This window comes from Silene latifolia, chromosome 6 (assembly GCF_048544455.1).
Source record: "Silene latifolia isolate original U9 population chromosome 6, ASM4854445v1, whole genome shotgun sequence".
NCBI lineage: Eukaryota > Viridiplantae > Streptophyta > Magnoliopsida > Caryophyllales > Caryophyllaceae > Silene > Silene latifolia.
Window position 1 is genome coordinate 54,728,414 of NC_133531.1, and position 11,257 is coordinate 54,739,670.

Consider the following 11,257-nt stretch of genomic DNA (forward strand, 5'->3'; position numbering starts at 1 on the left):
AGTCATCTCACATGACTCTATGGCACTTGAACTTGCCATCAATCGCATCACACTCTAGTCACTTCGAGACGTCACCTCATTTAAGTAACTATGGGCAAATACAATGTTAATCCATGTTCACTTTAACGGGGTTCAATTGTCTCCACAACCCGTTTGGATATAACAATGTACAAGGTGAGTTAATAATAACTCAAACGACAAATGTCGACATCACACTCGGGTAGTCAATATCATATTACAACCTTGTGATGTATATCGTAAGTGTAAACACTGATTGATTGCAATAGAAGTTTAACATGCCATGTGTCCATGTGTTCAAACTTCTTACACTTGCATTTTCCTTTACATTCATGTTCTCTCTCATAGCATGAACCTTACCAAGTACACATCAAGGTTCCCGACCTCGGTTTTGGTTCTTTATCTTGAAAGAAATTTCTTATCGATTATCACATAACGAACGAATTTGTGGTGAATGATATAACTTGTACTGATCAAGCACTCCATCCACACACAATGCACTAGGTACATGTTTTGTAGAGTCTTGCAACAATTTGTCAAGACGATTGGCCTAGCACTTCTCACAAGTCCTAGCATAGTTAGGAAAGATTAGTTTTGAGTAACTTCTTATTCAACTAAGTATCTTTCCAAAACTTCTTATTTCTCTTTCTAGGCTTGAAAGATTTAGGATTCTCATAAATCCTTACATGTGCTCGGGTTTCCATTAATATGCACAACCTCTTGACACATATAAGAACATTCTGACAAACACCGAAATCGCTCATCGGATTCTACTCGAGAATTCATGACGTTTCTATTGTGGCTTACCAATGAATTATCATGCTCTTATGCATATGATTCACTATTGGACATGTGCATGATTATTCTATTGGCGGAAACATTAGTTACTAATAATCATGAGATCAACCATTCATAGGTTCAATGAACGACCATGACTGCTAATGGCAATTCCATTTTCATTTATATGAATAACCTATGTGTATGTTGATATGATGTGTATTTCTTAATACTAATCCAATATTTCTTGTCGTAATTGAATTCATCATAGTCCAAATTCATCCAGAATTGAAAACTCAAAACTTCCTCTATGAAGGAAGGTGTTAGCCCGTCATTCTTTAATGAATGGTGAGTTGTAAACATTCAAAGGATGATATCTCCCACTAAATTCCATGTCTTCACATGATAATTTCCTAACTCCCACTCAATTCCACATATTTCGAAATTGACTTCTCAATCGAAACTTTTCAAGAATTGAAATATAAATTGCATTGCCAAGTTATTAAGATAAAACCATATATGTTCCCATCATATCCCTTCAAAATACCTATTTCGAAGAGGTCTCATTTTAACCTTACGGAAAGAGATTTTAAATCTCTAACACACTCATGTCATAATGATGTGTAGCAATGTCATTATTCAAATATAAATAATATCTAGATCACGTCCTTCGAAATACCCTTTCGGAAGGAGGTTTAACCATTTCATAATGAGGTTAAGCAATGACAATTGCATGGTTAAAACTTGGCCATTGAAGATATCGGTATATCAATCTTTGCAACTCGATCATAACTAGTATGTTACTATGATTCATTTAGGCTCTTAAGTAAATCTCAAGGTTGAAACTATTGGTCAAAATTTATCATAAACTAGTCAAAAACCTTGTTAAGACTTTACATTAGTCATTTTCTTCCAAAACTTTCTTTTGGTGTCCTCACGTAGTTATCTTAAGAATATGATCTTTTGATAATTTTCACTTGGTCTCTATGGTCATATAGAACTTACTTGAGACCATAGATCTTATCTATTTGGTATACTATGTAAATAGATATACCTTCATTCAAATCATTCTTTCTTGCGTAGATCTTCATTTACACAAGTACACAATTTTTATCTTGTCTCGTATGTTGTGTCCTCATTTTTCTCCCACTCTATCTTTAGAATAAATACACTATAGATTCAAAGATAGTATATGAGACACAAATAATGATTTGAAGTATAAGGAGAACTACCTCATAGGTTGACTAATAGTTTTAGATTTCATATGTGTACTTGGTGATTGACATACCTTTAAGAGAGTTCATAGACTCAAAATCGCTTTATAAATGATCATACACAAGCCTTAAGCATGTGGACATATAATGAAACCCGTCATTATATTTGTCTATTAGATCACTTTAAGTTATATGTTTCGAAGAACAAGCATTTAAACATGAATTTTAGAACAAAAGGATAAAATGATAAAACGGGTGACTTGGGTTGCAAACCAAGTCACCATTATCCAAAATACAACCCATTATCCAAAATACCTTTCCATGTCGAACACGGAAACTTAATGTTCTAAAATCCAAAACATAATTTAAAATAAGACAATAAAAAGCGAAGCTCCATTAAAGCTATTCCTAGCTCCTTGATGGTTTCTTTAAGCTTGCTTTTCTTTTCCTTTGTCTTTGCTTGGTGGAGGCCCTATTTACAATAAAAAGGGAGATACATTATCACAACTTTGTATCACAATACCATAGTTGAATTAGAAACATAAAAGAAGGATAGTCATTTACCTACTGGAGTGATCTTTCCAGCCTTAATATCACCAAGGTATTTGGAACAATTTCTTTTCCAATGTCCCATACCATTACAATAATGGCATTTAACAAGAGGACCCTTCTTGATTTTTGAAGTGCTAGCTTCACAAGTCTTAGCTTTGGTGAATGTGGGAGTTTGCTTCTTACCCTTCCTCCCATTCTTCTTGAACTTCCCCTTACTCTTAGTGCTTATGTTAAGCACATCTTTTGGAGGGTTCACATTTAACCCCATGTCCCTCTCGGCTTGCACAAGTAACTTGTGCAATTCTTCAAGAGACACATCCTTGTCTTGCATGTTAAAATTCACCCGGAATTGAACATATGCTTTGACTTTGGACAAGGAGTGTAGAATCCTATCTACAATGAGTTCTTTGGGGATTTCAACCTTTTGAATTTTCAAGGTCTCGACAAGCTCCATGAGTTTGAGCACATGAGGGCTAACCTTTTGGCCCTCTTTGAAGTCGAGATCAAAGAATGACGCGTCGCCTCATATTGGACGATCCGCGGAGTTTGTGAAAACATTGTCACAAGCTTGGAGTAAATCTCATTAGCATTGCCCATTTTAAAGGCTCTCCTTTGGAGGTCCGCCTCCATCGCAAATATCAAGACATTTTTCATTGCGGCGGACTCCTTTTGGTAAGCCTCATATGCTTCCCTAGTGGCGGCGGTCGACCTAGTAGTAGGTTCGGGTGGAGAGGCCTCGGTAAGCTAACGAAGCTTGTCGTCACCTTGGGCGGCCAATTTGAGTTGGGCATCCCAATCGGAGAAATTTGACCCATTCTTTTCAAGTTTACATCGATCCATGAAGGATCGGAGCCAAGAAGTATTAGCGAGAGGCGTGGCGTTTGGTGTTGGTGTTGCCATTTGTTATGAGAAAAAAGAAGTGGTCTACAAAACAAAATATAAGGAGTAAAACAAATGTCGTTTTAATAATAATACTCGTAAAATGTATGATTTAAACAAGTTTTATGCATTTTTCTAGTGACCTCTACCCAACTAGATAAATGATTCCAAGACCCAAATTCATATCAACTTAGGCACGGGGTAGCCGATGAAACCTTTATCAATATACCTCGGTGGATTAACCTTTTAATCGATTCTACTTTTAGAACTCTTGGTCGATAAAATTACTCTAATGTTTATCTATAGCCCAAAACACATCAACAAGGGCACGGGGTAGCCGATGAAACCCTTATCAATAACTTTTGTTGAGTTCAATCCAAATTTCGAATAAATGTGTCCATTATCCAAACCCACATTAACTTAGGCACGGGGTAGCCGATAAAACCCTTATCAACATGAATTCGGTGGATAGACATTTATCACCCACTTCCCCTACGTAACAAGGTTTGTACCCCGGGGTAGCCGAGTGCACTCCCTCGCGAAATAGGTTTTCATGGTTTCTACTATTTGGTAAGGCTATGTCTCAATTGATTGTTTTAGCGAGAGGTCATGTCAATTCATTATCTATCACGTTTTAAGTGAACTAAAGCGGTGAACTACGATAATTTTAATTGACACGGTCGATTAACTCGATGAAAGAAGATGCATGTTTTAGTTATGGCGATTTAGCGATGCATGCGACATAAAATAAAATGCAAGCATAAAAATAAATAAATCCTAGTATGGCCTTTCCTAAAATAGAAAAACTATTTAACTATTACATATTCGAAAACCAACTCCATTGGTCCCTTGAACTTCGGTTGTGACACACATCTCGAGGTAACACCGTCTTTATGTATCGCCATTCTTGAAAAAATCCGTCTTTGGGAACTCCGGAATGAATAAAATTACATAATAAATTACATAATTTCCTATTATACATTTGTAACTAAAATAAAATAAATCTATTAAATTACAAAACGGTGATACGAGATCACAATAAAATTACAACCGAATCGATATTCCCATACATTTCGGGAAATACCAATTAAAATCTAAGGCCATACTAAGTAAAATTACATAATTCAAAAATTACATAAATTAAAATTATGACAATCATAAAGAAAAATGCAGCATTATAATATGTATGAACATGCCCAATTTTATGCTAAATCGCCTTTAATTAGCCAATATCGTATATTACTCGGTTTTTACGGATTTGCGTGATTTCAACATCTTATAATCACAAAAATTACATAAATTCATATTTATGCATAAGTTAATTACCCTAACCTCTTAGGACTCAAAATTTAGTCTTCACTAATAATTTGACCATAATTAACTCATATTTATAAAATTGTTCATTAATGGACTAAAAATTACAAAATAAGCTATAAACTTCAAATAAATCACAAAATTTCAAATAAATTTGAAATTTGAAATTTAAATCCATGAACATTCTGAAAAAATACCATGACACTCATAATGTTCAAAATCTTAGGTTAAAAATTTCGAAATTTTTTTCGGAAAAACAATGTTGCGGTTTATCGATTTTAACTAAAATAATCATAAAAACATGTGAAAAATTATATACATTAACTTTTCAATTTTAGATCTGAAAAAGATAATAAAATGCAACATTGGACGTTTTTCCTTAGTCATAGATTATGTTTTATTAATTTTTCACTAATAATGTCACTATTTATGCTATTTTTCTTCAAAAATCCATAAATCATGCAAAAAGACTTCAATATAGCCCATTATTTTACACACATTTTTTAAAATTGCATGTGACAACATACTAAATTTCTATGACCAGATTCGAAATTTATCTCATATTACCCTATTTTTCACCTAAATCCGAATTTAATAATGAAAAATCCATTTTTCGAGCATAAGAAGTCCAAAAATTATGAAAATTTACAGGTTATCTCAAAATAATATATGTGACAACATATCCAAAAATCACTGGAAAATTCGAAGTATAGCTAATTTTAGACCGAAAATGACATTTTTACTCATAAAATCACATTTAAATGCCATTATTGTATAATATGAACAATAAAAATCCGTAAATTTAACCAAAATATCCTAAAACATTTTAGGACCACAAATTTTAACATGTATGAATTAATTTCGTGATATATCATAATAACACAAATTTTACAAGTTTTATATGTTAATCTTTATAACTCGGAAAAGCTTTTAACCGATTTGCATGCAAATAACCATGGCTCTTTATACCGATTGAAGGAAAAGTAGATCTATATACTTACATATTCATATATGTTTTAATTTAATTTGTCATAAAATTAATGATTGATCTTATGCATGCAAACATTAAAACAAAATAAGGAAGAAACATTGTTCTTACATTGTGATTTTCGGTTTAATGGGCACAAGAGAGATCACCTTTCTCTCTTGTTCTTGAGCTTTTCCTTTTGGATGAACTAAGACCCAAGTGTAGGATCTCTCCCAAGGATTTATACCCAAAGCTTACTCTTAATTAAAATTAATATTATAGTTACTAGTACAATATTAATTTTGTAGAAAATTGACCCAAAAATATTATAAAATACTTAATATTTTCGGTTTTGGGAGAGACGAAGAAGAGAGCTTTTGTCTCTCTAGAATTCTTATTTTGGATGAGTGAATGAATTAGTGAAGCAACAAAATTACATTATTGTGTAATTAGGTAAAAATAAGAGAAAAACCAAAGAGGTTTTCCTCTTTGAAAACCGGATGGAGGAAGGGGGTGGAGGGAGCCAATGCATGCACTTGTTGCTCTTCACAATAAACAATAGGGTTGCATGGCTAGATTAGTAGGTAATCATTATGCCCTCCACTAATACAATCAACATAATATTAGCTTAATCTTCCTCTAATTTTCGGTACATATAGTTAATATGGATTCCATATTATTTTTGTCAATTTGTCAATATGTCACATGTCACATGTCACATAAATTTGTTATGTATTTTTAACATATTAAAAATCAACGTATTAATAAAAATACATCATATACAAAAAATCGACTTAGTAATTCATAATTACTTGTACCAAAATATTTTACCAATTTATAAATCACAACAACTTGTATTTATAATAATTCATTCAATTTCAATTGTTTCTATAAACAATAATTTCATCCGAGTAATGATACAATTCAATTACTCAGACCGTATCTCATTTAATCAAATTTCAATGTGATACGTAAATTTTACTTCCAAAATCGTCCGTCAATTTTCAAGTAATTTAATTAACTCGTAACGTTATACGATTAATTAAATGATCAATTAAGAGTGTTGCCCTATAGGTATGACCTAGGGGGTGAACGATCACCACCGCCGACGACAAGAATGTCAAACTCTAGTCACCAATCATTACCGATATATGTTGACCGATTAAGATAAAAATTACTTCCCAATTGTATTCTTTATAATGAGATTTAAACATGTGATCATCATGATCAACAGTCGTGATCGCATTATTGTCGGAGGACACATATTCCAACATTTTCCACCTTGGCTTCATCTATGTGATGATAAATTTATTGTTCCCACTTTTGAAAATCCAAAATGACAATTAGTTTCATGCATTGCATACTTGTGCATGAACTTCCCTACTTTTACACTAGAAATAGTGTCTTATTTGGTTTGGGGAAGTTCAAACACAAGGAATAGGAGTTAATCCAAATTAGCTCTCGAACCAATAAAATCATGCATCATATAGAATTGAATAGAATGCATCACTTGTATATATGTCATATAGTTTGTATATTAGTGTAGAAATCATGCATTCTCATTTAGCTTGCATAATTTGCTATCGTATTGGCCATTGAGGACAATGTCCATACTAGTGTGGGGATGGCAAATTCTAACATGACTTTTAAATCAAAAATTATAAAAACTGAAATTTTTTGAAAAAATACAAAAATATGTTCTTCATTTCATAAAAACAAAAACCATAAAAAATTGAAAAATTGAAAAAACCAAAAACATGTTCATTTCCTTTGTAGTGTAGAGTTGTATATACTTGTGTTTGTTTGTTTGTCCTCTTATTACATTGGATCGACTACGCCACATCCGAGGCATGAGGATTATGAAGACCGCATGGTATGATCTTTCCAATCTCCTTTTTCCTCTCTATGTTAATGACTATGTGGCTTTATTTTGATTGATACGGTATGAACCAATGTGATTTTAGGAGTTGCATTTAGATTATATGACATACTAGTTGATAGAAGCATTTGCATTAGGTTGTATAAATGTTAGTTGCATCATGGCATGTAGTTGCATTTTAGGAAAAATTTTGTGAAAACATCTATTTGGAAAACATGACAAGTGTATATAAGGCCCTTGTAGATACCTTTTCTTCTTGAGACATTGCTCACTAGAGTGCTTCTAAAACACCTTAGGATGTGTCATGCTAGTATCCTTCGACCCATGGATTAAGGCCTAGTCAAGAGTACCTTGTGGTGTGATAACTCCTTGGCTACCGTTTATTCCAAGGTGACCTTTGAAGCCATGCAACCATCTTCCACATCTATCACATTTTGTCAACAAAAAGTGAATGGGCACAAAAATTTATCAATTTGAGTTCAAGCATGGAAATGAAAATCAAAATGTTTGCAAAATGCATCAAAGAAAAGAAGAGCAAAAATAAACTCATATGCTTCAAATATAAGTACCCTCCTTACAAATTAGGGTGACTTTGAAAATGTTCAAAAATGTAAAAGATTGAAAATTGTCAAGCATCAAATGCCAAACATCAAGAAATGGCAAAAAGAAATTGTTCTCAAAAATCTCAAATGCCACAAGAAATTGGGGGGAATAACAACATCAAAAGCAAACTCCCATATGAAACTCAAAATGGATTGATCCCTTTTTCCATTAAACCCACTTTTGTGCATGGTGGAGAGGGGACGACCCTTCTTCTTGTCTAGGCAAGAAGGGGAATTCCGCGATCCTACAGTGTTTCTAACGCCATAGAGAGTCTACTCTTCACAAAAGCATTTAACGATTGAGGACAAAGGTACCCTAGCTTGACATAACTTTGAGGTGATTTATTGGTATCCTCCTAGGCTTAGTAGCTTGAAGAAACTGTATCTATGATGGAGTGTGTACCCTTAGGTTGTTTCCCTTTTAGATAATTTCCGCCACTTAGATGTGGAAAGTGGCTATTCATTTTTGTAGATGCATCCATTACTTGTTTTGATTGCTTAATGCTTGGATGTATCGCCATTTTGGCAAGCCCCGCCTTGCCTTGCAAGAAGGCATCCTACCTCATGGTTATCTTGTTGTGAGTTGAAGGGGCGGAGTGAGACCCGCTAATTGTCTCATATCAGTTATATTAGTAGGCTATTTTAAATAAAGGTCCTAGTCTTAGTCACCTCTTTACTTGAGACAAGCAAAGGTTCGGTTTGGGGATGTTTGATGTGACTCATATTTGAGCACATTTAGTCCCCGAATTAACCTCGTTCCCATGCTTTATAACACATATTTGGGTCATTTACTATCTTTAGTTTCCCATTTTGCATATTCTTTGAGGTTTTGTCTTCTTGGTAGGAAAGGATTGCTAACCTTATATTTACAACGCGAAATGGAGCTAAATGGATCGCATCCAATGACCAAGCATCAAAGAGAAGACCGACACTAGAGGCCTAATTAGATAAATAAAGTGAAATGGGAAATGATGAAAAGATCCTTGTATCCCCAACACGATCCTTGTGGATTGTTAAGGAGCTAAACAAGAAAAGCACTCTGCCCAGGGATCCGAGCGTGCCACACTGCAAGGATCTGAGCGGCTTGATCCCAGGACGAGCGGACTGTGCAGCAAGGATCCGAGCGTCCCCTCCCTGACCCGAGCAGATCCCAAGACAGAACCGCCCGTGCCATAGCACGGGACGAGCGGATCGTGGCAGGACTAGCAGGGAGGATCCGCGCATTTCCCTCGGGAGCAGCATTTCCTCAAGTTTTCTTAGGGTCTTAATACTCATTTAAGCCCTTTGTAACCCTAATCCTTGTACCTAATCTTTAGTATAAATATCCCTTAGTACTACCTAGATTAGCATCATCCCTCAATCAACTCTTAATCCAATTTTAATCAACTCTTAGCATCTCTTAATACTATCTTAAATTAGTCTTAATTTAGTTGTAATACATTCCTCAATATTAATCACATCTTAATCTTTCCTTAATTTCTCTATTGTTCTTCCTTTTTTTTGGATAATTAGAAGATTATTTGGGTTTATTTGGAGGATTGACAACCTTTCATCAATCATCATGTACCTCTATTATTCTTTGCTTTATTATTTGGAATCATCTTCATAGGTATAATTCCTCTTTACCCTTGTTTAATTATTGTTAATCACTTTCATTTATTCATCATGTTTTGCTTTGTTAGTATGATTGACAACCTTATTAGCATGCTAAAATTGATCATGAGTGAGTAGTTCTTTAACTAGGGTTAATGGGGAATTAGGGGAAACAAACATAGGGATTGATCTATGCTTAATCTAATATGTTCTCATAATTAATTTGCTTGCTTGTTGTGATTTCAACTTATGCACATGTTATTTTTGATGAAATGCGAGCCTATGAATCCTTGTATTTTTTTATCCATCCCTTATCTCTTCAATGAGGCTTGTAAGATATAAACCAACTCGAGCCTCATTAGACCATGCATAGAGTTGAATAGGAAGGATTAAGTCGACTTGTAGGTGTTGTACAGTCTAGACGACTCGGCTCCGGGACCCAAACCTTCTTTGGGATTGTAAGATATATACTAACTAGATCCTATCATAACAATAAGTGCTTGTATCTAATTGAGAACATGTTTATATGATCTACTCCCTTGAATCCCCTATGAACCCATGACACCCTAGTGCCTTTAATCAGTTGTTTACAACTCTATTTTAATTACTTTGCTTTGTTTTCATTACTTTACTTTCATTTTGTTGATTAGTTTATATTACACATCACCTCAACCCAAATTGTGACACCCTAAGACATAGCTATTTGCAATTGAGAATCCTACATCAATACCCGTCCCTTGGGATCTGACCTTTACTTACCTCTTTACTAAGAGAAGTATGTGAAGTTATAAATATTGTTTTGATTGGTAGCTTTTGACGGCGAGCTTGAATCGGACCAATCAAATTGGTCAGTCTATGCAAACGTGACTGGTATCCAGAATGATCTGGGCTTACATGCTCGCGTAGAATAAACACGTAGGCGTCATAAAGCAAGAGTACGGTCTTAGAATGCAAAGGGAAAAGAGAATAGCGGACACTAGCGTGAGAAATATGTGAGGCGGAGGCCTCTATTTATACTAATCACGTGACGGAATTTAGGAAAAAGTAGGATTAAGAAAGAAATCCGGAAGAAATTTGGAATCTGTAAAAAAAGCAGCCTAAGAAGAGGCGGAACAGGGACATCGACCTTTCCAAGAAGCGCAGCTTCTGCTGCGTTTTCTCTTGGGTGGTTTACTACTCAGCAAAAAAAGATTTCCGCGGTTTTATTTAGAAAATAGGGAAGATGTATGCCTCCTTATTCCGCAAGGAAGATATTATCGTGGTAAAAGATAAAATTTAGAAATAATACTCCAGAAAGATCTAGAATATTCCGACTCGGTTTGTAAACGGTTTTAGAAAATGGAACCGGTTTTTTATCCGGACTCCAAATATACTCTAATTACTGTCAAAACGACCGTATCTGCACGTAGATGATGACCATGAGGTTGACTCAACTGTTTGAGCTATCACGTGTCGACGAACT